We start from the raw sequence: 15,488 nt of genomic DNA on the forward strand, positions 1-15,488 counted from the left end.
AGGCCTAGACAGACCTTGTACAGTTTCCCAGGCCTAGACACAGAGCCTATTTCCCAAGCTCTCTTCCCAGGCCAGACACAGCCTAATTCTGATTCTGGGGTCTTAGACACAGGTATCAATGAATAACTGCTCCATTGATCCATGACCCCTCTCCTGCAACCATTCTCCAACAAATACGGTTCGTACCCAGTTTTTGCTGCCCTTGTGAGATTTCACATCCCAGATAAATCACAGTCTGTTGGGCAATTTGTGCTTTTTCTTTAGATACCTTATATCCTGCCATTCCCAGTGAATTTAAAATCTCGATTGTTACCGATATGCAGGTTGCTTTCTCCTCTGTGGCTATCAGTATATCACCAACATACTGTAGCAGCAGGTATTGTTCTCTCCGTACTTGACCCCTCGCCATCCAGGTCTCCAGCTCCTTTGCCAGTTGGTTTCTGAATAGGGTGGGACTGTTCTTGAATCCTTGTAGGAGACATGTCCAGGTGACATGCATCTTTTTTCCGTTTCCTAGATTTTCCCACCCAAAGGCAAACAGGTTCCTACCTACTTTCAAGAGGTATGTGGAAAAAGGCATCTTTTTGATCAATTACTGTAAACCATTTATATGTCTCTTTCACGGATGTTAACAATGTGTAGGGATTGGCAACCACTGGATAAATGTCCTTAGTTATTTCATTTATTGCTCTCAAATCCTGCACTAGTCTATACTCACCATTGGGTTTCCTCACTGGAAATATAGGTGTATTATATTCTGGTTCACATTCTTCTAAAATTCAGTATCTCAAGAATTTATCAATAATTTTTACTATTGCCTGCCATGCTTCTGGTTTTATAAGATACTGTTTAGCTTTTACTGCTTTTGCCTCTTCCTTTAATTCAACATGTATTAGTTGTGCTAATTTAGATTTCCCAGGTATATCTGTTTCCCATCCTGAAGGAATTACTGCAGCTTCTACTGCCCTAGGAATAGAGGCAGCTGGTTTTTCTTTAATCATTAACAAACAGGAACAAACATTGCTTGAATGATTTCATACAGACAAAAAGACAACATGGAGCAAACTTTGGTTTAATGATAAAGACAGATTGTGTCTCAACAAAGTGACAAAAAATAGTGAACACCAAACCTCTTACATTTATTGATAAATCTAATAATACTAATACATCTTTAATAATACTCATGAATCTTAACGAATAAATGGAGATATTACAATCTAGTAAACTAAGTAGAAGAATAAACAACCCTAAAAACTTAACAAACAATCTTATTTCTATCTAGTTCTCTTGACAGCTAACTCTTGCTAGCCCTGGACAGCTGCAGGCCTAATTTGCTTTTTTCTTCTTGGGGAGAGGCCCTTCTTCCTTCTGTGGGCGATGCCTTCTCCTGTGTGTGTTCCTTTCCTTCATGGTTTCAAACACCCTGGAAGATAGGAAACAAACCCTCCATTGTCAATTTAAGACACACCATTAACCAAATGCTGAGATCTCCATTTTCGTATGAATTTCTCTCTTTTCAGGCTGTGACACATTTGTAAATTGATCAGTGTCATGAGTCTGATCTTTCTTGTTTCAGTACTTTCAAATGTCTTCCTCCTTATGCTTCACCCTATTTTTAATTTGATCAGCCCCATCAAACCAAGCTTTGATGTACCTACTCCCACTTGTATGAATTGTGTCTTGTTGGGGCACGGCAAGGTTTCATTCTGAATGCTGGGTTTTAACTAAGCTGTTTGGGTTTAAAGTGGGTTGTAACCTTGACTAGGGCTGCAAGGGGCGATCCCCCAATGCCCCCAGCTTCCCCAGTGGTCCCTCTGAAAAGAGTCAGCCTGTTTTAGTCCAAAGGGCAAGCTTTGAGCAGGAAGAGGAGGAACTTGCGCACCGTTTGCACAGCCCGCAGGGAAAGGGGCCTCTTGCTGAATGGCGTGGCTGCTGCGGCTGGCAGCAGGGACACTCGGCGCTGCGAGCCCTCTTGCGGCTTCTCTTCCCTGGCTCCCCGTTCTCCTTTCTGGGAGGGCTTTTGCTCCTCTTTGCTTTGGCCACAGTCTGCAAATCAAAAAATCCTTATCAATGTTTCCATCCTCTCAGAAAGCTGGAAATCAGAACATCCAGCACAAAAATCTATCAGTCTCAGAAAATTCCTCCAAACCCCAAAGAGCTGAGAAAACAACGCAGCACTTTCAGGAAAATACTCCTCCTTTCTACAGCCCAAAGAGGTTGCATAAATATGTGGGTATCAATAGTTCTACAATTCTGATTTATACCGCACTGCCTAACATCTTTTTAGCTCTATTTTTCCTCCACAAATGTCTAGGGAATGGGTCAAATTAAATTCAGGCAAATTAGTGAAGACACATGGTTACCCATTTTCTACTACCCAAAATTATCTTTCTCTTTCTCTCTCTCTGTCTCTCTCTCTCTCTCTCTCTCTGAACCAAATTGCTGCTTGCCAGTAAGGAAAGTTTAATGGAGCCACAGCATCGGCAGCTCCTTCTTTGGGAGTATGCTGGGATGCCACCAAAAAATCCCTGAAAATCTCCAGCATCTCCATGAATGCAGCCCAGATTACAGATGTTAGCAAGCAACGGGGAATGAAGGATCTGATTGGAATCAGCGAGGGTGCCAGCCTTTGAGAAACCAATCTATAGAGAGTCAAAGCCCAGTTTGGTGATAGTGCTGCTTTGTTGGGTCAAAGTTATGCTCCAGGATTTCAGGGCAGCAGCACCATGAAGCCTTGGGCAGCATCTGCTGTGCCTTTCCCAGTGCATGGGACAATGTGATCCTGGCAAAGGGGCATCTCGCATGGCTCGCCAGCAGGTTTTTTCCCCTTCTCCCCGTCTCTTGACCTTCCTGGCATGTCTGGATCTCCTTCCCACTCACCTGAGCACGAATGCTGACTAGTTTATGCTCTTTTTTCAAGGAGTAGTAGTACTCCACACACTGTGCCACGGTCTTACTCTGAATCTGTTGTGAAGAGAAAAAGAAGGAATCTAAATATGGCCATCCTGTAGGGTGCACTGGAGAAAAAGTAGAGTGTGGAATAAACCAGGAAGTAAAATCATGGAGTAAATCGAGTAGGGTGTAAAGTGAGATGAATATGGAGTAAGAGAGGCACTATGCACTGTAGTAAACCCTGTATTATGCTACATGGTAAGAGATACAATGTGCAGATCAAAGCCAAATCCATCTAGCATAGTTCTTCTTTCCCCTGTTCAGTTATCCCAGCATTGTGTGTTGTGGAAGCACCGGCAAACCTATGAGACAAGTCTGACAGAAGAAAACCTTCATCTTCCAAAACAGTTTGGAGAAAAGGGCTGGAGAGGCAGGATCATATTTTTCACATAGGCCTTCGATGTCCCATTTCATTCCTACTTTAACATTTTGGGTACTTGAGAAGAGAGAGACTGAATTCCAGCATTTGGTATCAGAAATAAGGAGCATTTCCTTCTGATCATCTGCTGGATTAAAGAATGTCCTGTGGCTTTACCTGCTTCTGGATGAGATGAAAATCCTTGCCATAGGTGTGGAAAGCCTTTCGGAAGGACTCCTTCTCCTCAGGTGTCCATCTATCAGAGCCTGGCAATAAAAAGCAGCAGGTAAATTGATCCCTCTCTCCACTTGAAGTAGATCCCATTGGCTGCCAAAACAAAATCAGCGCCATCCATCAATCACCTGTGTACATGTCTGCCCTCTCAGAAGGTAATGAAGACAAGAGCAGGCATTCCCCAGGGAAAAAAACATGGACAACAAGCTGAAGGAGTAGATGGTGGTGCTTTCCCTGCCCCCCTTATGCTGGCGTTACTCGTTTAAGCAGAAATGCTTGACAGGGCAATTAAGGGGACGGCAGCATCTGTCAGTGAACAAACAAGCTTTGCTTTGATTACCTGCGTAATGATATTCAGCCAAGGGATGGCCTTGAGGCACCGGTGGCCCCCCTGAGAGCAACATCTCCAGAGCCTCCTGCAAGATCAACGGGAAAAAGGCTCTAGCTGCCCCACAACATAAAAAAGGAGCCAGAAAAGAGAAATGCTGCCTTTCGGCTACTTTGCCTCTTCAGAGATTCCAGCCACTGCATCTCATATGGGTTAAACATTGTGGTTTGTTCCTAGTCCCTCATTTTTGCTGCCTATCCCTTTGATCCTGGTTCCCAGGAGTGGCATTTTGCTGACCAACTCAATGATTTTGATCCTCCTGCACTCAGAATTGCCTCAGCTCACTGAGGCTTCTGGGAGTTTCCCCTCTATGCACCTCAAAATGTCTTAGAGAACACTGATCTCCAGGAGATTTGCAAGGGAGCAGGCTGCAGGACCCTCTGTCAGTGCCTCCAGGAGAGACATTCTCCCTGCTCGAGCCCTTTGGGCTCACCCCTGACGCAGCTGGAGGAGACACAGCAGGCAGCAAAAGTGCTCTGCTTCTTGTCAACTCCCTGCTTCAAAAGCAGCCAGGAAAGGCTGTCCCAGTGCCCGGGCCTTATTAATTCCCTGTCCACTCTTCTCTGCGCCCAAACAGCCGCTTCTTACCGGAATGCTGCCGCGTGCCTGGTGCAGGCAGTGCAGGGCGAGCTCCAGCTTAGCTGCTGCCCCGGGCATGCCACGGGAGCTGGCCATGTCCAACAGTTCTCTTACTGCAAGCAATACAAAAGCCCACTGAAAGTCAGGCTTGAGCCGAGGAAGGGGAAAGGTTGCCATACGAGGCAGAAGGAAAGCACAAGAGCTCAAGGCAACAGGTTGGAGAGCATGAAAAGGAGAGCAAAGAAAGGGGTAGGTGAACTAAGGGTCCACACAGTGCTGGCCCTCCCTTCAAAGCAGCTTTTGTAATAAGAAGTGGGGGCCAATCTCCCCTCTTCCAGTGGCAAATGCCTCTGACCAATTTGGAGAGCAAGACGGCTGCTCTTCTTCCTGCTCTGCTGCAAAAGCATCCTCCTTGCCTCTAGCCCTCACATGAGGGAAGATGGGCAAGACAAGGAGAGAAGCAGAGCCTGTAAAAAACAGACTTTTCACCCAAAAAGGAGCATTTTACACACCCAAGTATCACAGGGGTGGAAAAAAAGCTTGACAGCTACCTCTGTCCGGTTTCTCCATGTCAGAGTCATCTTCCTCCCAGGGCTTCCAGACCAGGGTTGCACGCTCTTCATCTTCACTTGGCGGTCTGGTCTGCAGCTCAGGGAGCTCAGCCTGAAAGTCACTGCCAACATTGATGTGCCTTAAGGAAGAAGGAGGTGGCAAGAAGAGTAAGAAAGGCAAATGGTCAAGAGACACCTCCAGTGGACCCACAGGCTTCAACCAATCCCAGCCTGACTCTGAAATAGCAGTTCTCCTCCTCGCCATTCCTCAAGTTTGCTGTCCTTTAACCCCCTTTGCCAAAACTCACGGCTTAATGTTGGCTCTTGCTTTCCTTTTCATTGTGCCTCTCCTTTCCCCCTGAAAGAGATCAAAACAATGCTCCAGATAAAAATCATTCTGCCAAGATGTGTCAGTAGCCCTCCTTCTCATCCTCATCATTGCAAACCACAAGCTCCGCTGTCCCAGCTCCCCTCAGCTGGGTGTAATTGCTGCCTTTTTCACTTGGAATTTACAAGGCAGGACCTTCTAGCAGTCTGCAGCTTCCCCAAGAGGGGAAGCAGAAGGCCATGCACTACTCCCTTCAGTCCAGGGACCAGTGAGAAGACCCAAGAGAATGGCATGGAAGATGTGCCAGTGGAAATAAGGAAAAGGTTCCTCAGCCAGAGGAGGTTGGGCACCGGAACAGCCTCCCCAGGGAAGCTGTCCCAGTGCCCAACAAGACGGAGAGAACTCAAAAAGTGCCTGGGCACTGCTCTTGGGCACAGGGTGTGGCACTCGAGGCCATCCTGGGCAGGCCCAGGAGCTGGGCTTAATGATCTTTGTGAGTCCCTTCCAACCCAGAAAATTCTGTGATACTGTGATTGTGTTCTTGAGAAGGACCACTCCAGATGGCATTCCATGGCTGCCTCTGACCGGGAGGCGCCTACAGGCATTGGAAAACATGGACAAACCTACACCAATATCTCCACAGAAGAGAGATCCAATGCAAGTGGGGAGAAAAAAAACTTATAAAGATATTAAATGATACTGTTTCTTTATATGATGCAAGAATGTAAGTATATAAGACTCGCTGAAACCAGATCATTTTTGCAGGTGAAAGCCAGGATTGAAGGGCAAGCCTGGCAAGCTGCTTCCATGCCCTGAATGACAGGGATCACAGAGGAGAGGTCCCATCCTTCTGGTTTTGAAAGCTTTGGAGGAGGCGTGAGCAGAGTCAGGGCGCAAGAGGATTTGTTGCCACAGAACCCCTGACCTCCTCAGTAATATTTTGGGGCGAGCACAACATAGGTTTAGCATTTAAATGGGCACCAAGAACTTTTCATCAGGTCACTAGTGGATGCGAATCTGCAAGTGCATGGTGACAACTCTCTACATCCTCTATGGAAAGGTCTGTATTTCCACTGGAGGCAACATTATTCCTACAGAAGTTGGAATAACACTTTCATGTGTAACCGTGTCTGGGGAAAGTAGCACAGACTATGTCTGTCGTGGTTGGTGGGACAGCCAACTGGATCCTCCTGCCATTCTCTTAGTGGTTTGAGTGCAAATGGGGATTTTCTTACCTTTGACAGTCCCAAAGTGCCCTGGGGATGCCTGGCAGCAGACAAGGAGATGAGGATGCAGATCCAGAGGCCAGATCTGACGCTGAGAGCAGAAGGCGGCTGGTCAGGGACAGCCCAGGAGCAGATCCTGCAGCTGCTTCTCCACCGCTGCTCCACCAGTGTTCCACCAACGGCCGCAGGAGCAGGAGACAACGACAGTTGCTACGGGCACAGCCCAACATTCCATGCAGAACCCCAGGGGACCGGGGGGGGCCGGGAGGGGGAGGGGGGGCAGAAACAGCAAAGGGCCACCTTTGCCTCTGTTACTCCTTCTGCTGCAAGTTTGCTCTGAGGACCTTCCCACTGGGGCATTTCTCATCAGTCCTCTGCGCAGGGAAAAGCAGTGCAGGGACAGCTCTGGGTCTTCTCCGTGCTTCTCTGCGAGGTGCCTCCAGCGGAACATGCGCAGGAGCCCGGCTCTCTCAAGCCACGCTGCCTGCACTGGAGAACCAGAAGGACTGCTACTGCCTCTGAACCAGAAGGCTCTCCTCCGGCTCTGACAGGAGCAAGAGCTTACAAGGTCAGAGAAGAGAAGAACTTCTCTCAACCAACTCAGTGGAGAACCAACTCCAAAGCCCTGACCTCCTTTCTCAATTGCCTGGTGCCCAAGAATATCACTTGGTGTTTTCCCTCTCTTCCTTCAACACTCCTTCCTTGAAACTTGGAGAAACAGGATATTTCCAGGGGAACTCATGGGGACACACACACAAAGACAAGCCACCAGCATTTTTCTGTAGCAAACATTAATGAAGAATTTCTAGGCCTGTCTTCCAGCTCCCTTGAAGAAGTTAGGTGTTCGTCTCCAGACTCTGGGATTCCTCTAAAACACTAACACAAACAGAATTGCTTTTCCGCAAGACAATGGCCTTCACGTTTGTTTTAATACTTAGGCCCCACATATGACAAAACCCAGCCAGTTTTACTGCTTTCCTGCCTCATGTTAAGCAAGAGCAAATCTTGCTTCCTTCCCACCCTGCGTGTTACACACACACCAACAACGAGTCAGATATTCACTCATTTGCTGCAAACGAGTGAAATACCAATCTCCACTGGTCACATATTCCAGCAAACGTGTGAAACACCAAGCTCACTCTTCACTGGTCACATTGCTCTCTCAGTTTGAGAGAGCATTCTTCCGTTTCCTGTTCACAAAACGCTCTTCAGAATTGAAGAAGAATTTCCCTCAGCCTGAACACCTTCCCGTCTTTCTTGTAACCCGTCCCTCCCTGTGGATATTCTCAGTTCAGTCAGAGGGAAAAAGAGAAATATTTTCCCAGGCTTAGCCCGGCAGAAATCTTTCTCTTTTTCCTTCTGACTGAACTTAGACTATCCAGATCTCCCCATCTTTCTTATAGGCTTCCTTCAGGTACTGGAAGGCAGCAATTAGCTGACCCCAAAGCCTTCTCTTCTCCAGGATGAACAATTCCAATTCTCTCCGTTTTCTTCACTGCAGAAGTGCTCCATCCCTCTTATCATCTTCATGCCTCTTCTCTGGACTTCGTAATTAATAGTTCATGAAATACGCATAACTATTACTTTTTAGTACAAGAGTCATTTAGAATGATTAAACTAATATCTAATTTTTCATTTATTGATATTGCTTCTATTCTAATTGTTCCTATCTTGATTTTATTTGTGGTTGCAGAGAGACTTGTTTATTTATTGAAATAAAGGTGTTGTAAGAATGTATTCATAGGACACTTTCTTGCTTTTTACCAAAAAATATATTAATCATTCATAAGCGTGAAGTCTCTGATTCTTTATATATAAAATCTATTGTTTATATACTGTTGTTTAGCTATTAAATCTATTGTTTATATATTCAATCTATGCATGCCTTTGAAAGTATCTAAGGTATATAAGTTCCTACTGTATTATTATATAGGGGCTTTTTTAAATAAAGGCTTTTTTGCTTACCTTTCTGTGATTCCTTGCTTTAAAAAAACCTGTGCCACCTTGAATTGAATTGCAATTACATTACACCTACTTGTAATCTCTTAGAATTCATTGTGAAATGCATAAATCAGAAATTTATTTCGAAAATTCATTGCAGTTGTGCTGCTGGACGTTTCCAAAGATGGAAAGCTTATTCCAAGCCATTTAATACTCCATTACCACAGAAGTGTAGAGATGGGAGGTAGGCTCTGGCACTAATACTGTCCATGGTTCTGTGTCAAATACAAAGGATTTTGAGATATCTGTATCATTCTGGAACGTGTGATTTTCATCACATTCTGGACTTGTGGTTTTCAGCTCTAGAAATATTACTTCCCAGTGATCCATTTTGGTTTTGTGTTCACAGATACTCGGGTGCTCCTGACAAGTGGCCACAGGAGAAGGCAGGGAGATGAGCCTAGTCTACACTGACAGTGAAGCAGAAGTAGAATGCTCATTAACATCTGGGGGAAGGAGATCCTCCGAGATGAACTGTGATCAGGTGCTTGAGCCACAGATGCCTGTAGGTGTTCTAGCTAGCAGAGAGACACACATGGTTACCTTCCTCCCCGTGTCATTGCCATGTCAAACCAGTGATGCCATCTAAATACTAAAAACCAGGTTTCAGTCACAGAAAAATAGAATCATAGAATGTTACAGTTGGAAGGGACCAGCTAGTCCCAGCCTCCCCAGCCACGGGCAGGGGCACTTCCCTATCAATTCTTACCGCTCTGGTAGCGTTCAGGAACACAGATAATCACGCGATATGGTTATATGCAGGTGCTTTCATTGAGAGATCTGGGAATCAGGGGTACAGACCCAAACCCGACTCTGACACGGCTTTCGAGCTGAACGTACTTTATATTCTATCGTTATATAACTTACATATTAATTATTAAACTTATATTATTCTATTCTATATATAGACATGAGTTTCTCGTGATCTTCCTTAGGCCCCTGACCACAGTTTTTCATTATTATTCTTACGATTAAACAGTACTTATATTTAATTTCTAAACAATCATCACATCTAATAATTATATCATTTATCATGTACTAGCTACACAGCTGCAGTTCTAGCAAGGTACGAGGCCTTCATGTACCTAGGGTATTTATTTTTCCAGGGCCTACTAAGCTTAATTTTCCTTTTAACCCAAAATCCCCATGATTTGAAAACCCTTTTACTATCATTTTCCCCCCCTTCACTTCACTATAAGTGCAAATACTTTCACTTGATACAGTCTTTTAGTTTCTGAGTTTACACATGATGTTCTACAAATCCAGGATTGACGTAAACGTTGCCATGGACTAGAGGATCAGAGGATGATGGGTGTGGATCCCGTGTCAGTGCCTTGATTATTTTCAGGTTCCAGGATGTCCTCTTCTGTATCTCTCCTTTTAGGACACTGCAGACTAACCAAATTACTAAGAACACAATTAATAGGATTATTACACTTTCAATCATAGACTTAATCCATGAACTCACATTCCACCCTAACCCTTTAAAGACTTTGTCTAACCAGCTCATAGTCAAATCTTTCTGCTCTTCTTGTGCTCCATGCTCTATTTGTTTTAACTGATTGATGTCATATTCTACATCTGCAGTTACATTTGAGATGTGGATGCAGCAATGATCAATCTGTCCCTTTAAAAATCCACACATTCCGTGCTCTTTCAGAAGTAACAAATCTAAGGCCAATCAGTTTTGTAAGGTCATTTTTGTGGTGGCTTGCAATTGTATGTTTAGTTCTTTAAATCCTTCCCTAGTGACTCTAGCAAGTCTATCTACCTGACCTGATCGTTTGTACAGCATTCCTTTATTCTGATAGTTTGCTATAAGACCAAGCAAAGACTTTAAGGCTCAGCCAAATATCACTCCACTAGAAGGCTTTTGCCAGGTTTCATCTTGATTTTCATTATCTGGAACTTCTCGTCTTGTTCTTATCTGCAGAAGTTCATCTTTTCCCTAAATGGAGACTTTCTCCAAATCGGACACAAAGCCGGGAGGCCTAAAGTAAATTCTTTTACTTTCCCATCTACAGGTCGATGGGTTGTCCAGGTACTTTGTCCTGGACTTTGGAGTGTGCTCTTGGTACGTCCTAGAAGTATTTTATAATTTACTTTACCCTGTTTGTGTTTGATACCTCTGCAGGCACAACCAATTTGTAAGGCTACTGCCAGGGGTGGAATTTGTTTTATTTCTATATCACCAGAAGTGCAATTGTAAGTTTTATTACATGCCCAACAACTTACTTTGTCTGCCTTTATTCTACTACTAGTGTCAGTGTTCACTACTGCTGGATCTGTTTCATTTTCGGAACCTTTCCATGTATTACACCAAGGAGTGGTTGCCATGTGCTGGAATTTTTGAGGTATACTCAGAGACCGTGCACTGTCCCAAGGCTCTATTTGTGACCTTTGTGATCTTTTGCCTCGCACTTCCACACCAGAGTGGTTTCTGACACATTTTCTATAACCTTTTTATAATGTGGAAAGTAGCATTGCCAGTGATCTCGGATGCCCCCCTCCCATTCTATTGGATATCCCATTGTGCCATTATTTTGAAAACAATTTCGTTGACTCAGAGGATGCAGCCATTGTCCTATGACTTTCCCGGTTACCTTGATTACCCGTCTCGATTCTGGTACCTGTTTGCATGTAATTGTTTCGTTCTTTTGTATTTCAGGCAGTTTTTTCATTATGATTCCCCAATTTATTGGGTCTCCCGCTGCCTTTGGTATTGGCAGACAGGCAGTTATTCTGCTAGTGTTCTGCATTTTGGCAAAATCTTTTGCTAATCCAATCATTAGCAAACTCAGCCCGAATAGCACTGGAAACCTTTATCACCTGTGTTTCTGCCTGCACCTCTCTCTTCATTCTAGAATGAAGAGTGCTTCATTGATCTTTTTGCATTCCACATCCCAAAGACCATGACATGAGCATTGGTACAATTACTGGTAACATTCCTGAAACAATTAAACACATCTTATCTGCAGCTTTGTTGGTCCCACAGTTTACACAGTCCGCAGCCCGGGGTGGGCTTTCTTCACTCAAGTGTAGTCTATCCAGGAGTCCACTCCAGCTACCTTGACTGCTGTAAAGGTGGTCAGTAATAGCTGATGGGGTCCAGTCTACTTTACTGTCAATGGTTCTTCGTTCCAGTTCTCAATGTACACCTCGTCTCCTGGATGTATGTCATGAACTGGATTCTTGAGAGTCAGCGGCCTATTCCACATGAGGGCGCTCCAAAGTCGTGCTAAAGTTTTCCCAAGAGACAGAATATAGTTATATATTCCTGTTTTCCTGTGACGTGTGCATTTGGATTGGGTCCAGGAGATTCGCATGGTACAATATCTCATAAGAACGGACTGACATCCCACTCCTAGGCTTTATCCGGATTCTCAGCAATGCTATTGGTAAAGCTTGTGGCCACTGCAGTTTGGCTTCTTGACATATGTGGTAGGTAAGGGACAGGCGGAGCGGAAGACCACGGGATGTCACGGAAAGATAGACCCCTCCCCTTCTCTCTTCCCCACGTTATCTATTAACCCCAGAAGCCCCAGAAGCGTGTAGCCACACCTGCCCTGGTAAATTTCCACTCCTTACTAATCCCTGAGACCCCCCAACCCCCCTCTGATGTAGCAAAAACCCCCAAGACTATTTAAACCCACGAGATAGGATAATAAACGCTTTTCGACCGTCTGCCATATTGGTATCTGCGTGTGTTGATTAGCCCGAGTGGCTTGGGCGAGACCAGGCCGCCGTGCTGCCTTACCTGAACCAGGTCCCTGGTCGCCCCTTATAAAGGCAACAGACATATTTTATTTATCCGCCTTTTTAGTGTCTGATTCATCCTCTCCACCTGTCCACTTGACTGGGGTCGCCATGGTGTGTGGAGGTCCCAAGTTATTCCCAGTAACCTACTAACTTCTTTTACCACCGTGGCTATGAAATGGGGCCCTCTCTCTGATGATGTCCCTAGAGGCACCCCGGATCTGGGAATGATTTCTTGTAGTAACCACTTAACTGTTTCTTTTGCTTCGTTCGTGCAAGAGGGAAGGGCTTCTGGCCATCCAGAAAATGTATCAACCCCTACTAACAAGTATTTCTATCCTCGAGTTCTTGGTAATTCTACAAAATCTACCTGGTTTTATAATCTCCTGGTTCTATCCTTACCCAAACCCTTCCTAGTTGTTGTGTCTGTTGTCTAGCCACTGGGTAGTTTTTCAAGCAAATCTCACACTTTGACATTATTGATTTTGCCGTTGTTAACATTTGTACTGAGACCAAATAACATTTTAGAAACTTTACCAACACCTCTGCACCCCAATGACATTCATTATGTTGAATTTGTAGAACCTCTCTCATTACCAAAGGGGGAGTACCACTATCTGTCCATGTGCAGTTACATACCACACTTCTGGATTCTTCTGTGCATTCAGCAAATGTCCCAATTTCTCACCTTCTGCTGAATATTTTTGTTGTGGAGGTAAATTGAATTGAGATACATTACATTTTAAACATCCCAATGCCATTGCTGTTTGCACCTTTCAAGCAGCCTGTCAAGCTGTCCAGTCTGCCTTTCAATTTCCCTCATAAATTTTGGAGTCTCCTGATTGATGTGCCTTACAGTGCATAATTGCCACTTGTTCAGGTTTTTGTACTGCTCTTATCAGCTGCAGAACTGCACCTTGATGTTTAATGTGCATCCCTTAAGACGAAAGCAGGCCCCCTTCTTTCCATAGGGCCCCATGCACATGCACTACTCCAAATGCATATTTTGAATTGGTCCATATGTTCACCTTTTTCCCTTCACTTAATTCTAGTGCTCTGGTTAAAGCAACCAGTTCTGCCTTCTGGGCGAATCTATTGGGTGGCAATGCTTTTGCCTCTATCACTGTACTGATTGCTGTTACCGCATATCCAGCGTGTCTGATTCCATTCTCCATGAAACTGCTTCCATCTGTGAACAACTCCCAGTCTGGCTGTTCTAGGGGTGCATCTTTCAGGTCTGCTCTGGCCACACAGGCGTGTTCTATTACTTCCACGCAATTGTGTTCCAATGGGCTTTCTTCAGATGTCGCACCTAGGAACAAGGCTGGGTTCAAAAGGTTAGTTGTTTTTAATGCTACATCCGCTTGCTCTGTAAAGATTACATGGAATTTTATCATCATTCGACTCGGGGAGAGCCAGTGGCCCCTCTTCTGCTCCAACACAGTAGTTACCATATGTGGTACATAGACATCTATGTGCCTTCCCATGGGGAGCTTCCTGGCTTCTTGAATCAGGATCACAGTGGCTGCAACTGCCCACAGACATGAAGGTCATCCGGAACTGACGCTGTCAAGTTTTTTGGAAAAGTAGCCCACTGGCCTTTTCCAGCTTCCCAAACGTTGGGTTAGGACTCCCAGTGCCAGACACAGCCTTTCATGTACAAACAGCTGAAACTCTTTGGACAAATCAGGTAACCCCAATGCAGGAGCAGTGATCAAGGCCTCCTTTACTTTGAGGAAGGCCTCCTTCTGTGGTTTGCCCCAGGTAAATGGCTGCGTCTTCTGGGCCTCAGACAGGGGTGTTGCAATTAGTCCATAGTCCATGATCCACAGGCGGCACCACCCTGTCATCCCGAGGAAGACTCGCAGCTCATGTAGATTCTGGGGCTCTGGAATGGCACAAATAGCTTGAATAGGTGAAGCCGCAGGCAGAGGGAAGACAAGCACAAACAGTATGATTGATAAGCAAGCTTCATTTATTCAAAAATCCTGTCAGTTTCTATAGGGTTTGCTACAAGCAAAGTCAGCAACAGCTCTCATTGGTCAATTTACAAAGGTCTTTGCTCTGTTTAGCCTACGGGCATTTACAACTATAGCCAGGTTTCTTAAGCCAAGTTTCTCATCCCTAGTCACGTCGTCATGGTACATCCCATCTTCTCTGGGCACATCTGGTCATACAGCCTATTCTTGCACAAGCATATCTCCAAGGATATGCTCATCCTCATTATCCCATTCTGACCTTGTACTGTTTCCCAGGCCTAGACAGACCTTGTACAGTTTCCCAGGCCTAGACACAGAGCCTATTTCCCAAGCTCTCTTCCCAGGCCAGACACAGCCTGATTCTGATTCTGGGGTCTTAGACACAGGTATCAATGAATAACTGCTCCATTGATCCATGACCCCTCTCCTGCAACCATTCTCCAACAAATACGGTTCGTACCCAGTTTTTGCTGCCCTTGTGAGATTTCACATCCCAGATAAATCACAGTCTGTTGGGCAATTTGTGCTTTTTCTTTAGATACCTTATATCCTGCCATTCCCAGTGAATTTAAAATCTCGATTGTTACCGATATGCAGGTTGCTTTCTCCTCTGTGGCTATCAGTATATCACCAACATACTGTAGCAGCAGGTATTGTTCTCTCTGTACTTGACCCCTCACCGTCCAGGTCTCCAGCTCCTTTGCCAGTTGGTTTCTGAATAGGGTGGGACTGTTCTTGAATCCTTGTAGGAGACGTGTCCAGGTGACATGCATCTTTTTTCCGTTTCCTAGATTTTCCCACTCAAAGGCAAACAGGTTCCTACTTTCTTTGTCAAGAGGTATGCAGAAAAAGGCATCTTTTTGATCAATTACTGTAAACCATTTATATGTCTCTTTCACGGATGTTAACAATGTGTAGGGATTGGCAACCACTGGATAAATGTCCTTAGTTATTTCATTTATTGCTCTCAAATCCTGCACTAGTCCATATTCACCATTGGGTTTCCTCACTGGAAATATAGGTGTATTATATTCTGGTTCACATTCTTCTAAAATTTGGTATCTCAAGAATTTATCAATAATTTTTACTATTGCCTGCCGTGCTTCTGGTTTTATAAGATACTGTTTAGCTTTTAC

This window comes from Taeniopygia guttata, chromosome Z, assembly GCF_048771995.1.
Source record: "Taeniopygia guttata chromosome Z, bTaeGut7.mat, whole genome shotgun sequence".
Lineage (NCBI taxonomy): Eukaryota > Metazoa > Chordata > Aves > Passeriformes > Estrildidae > Taeniopygia > Taeniopygia guttata.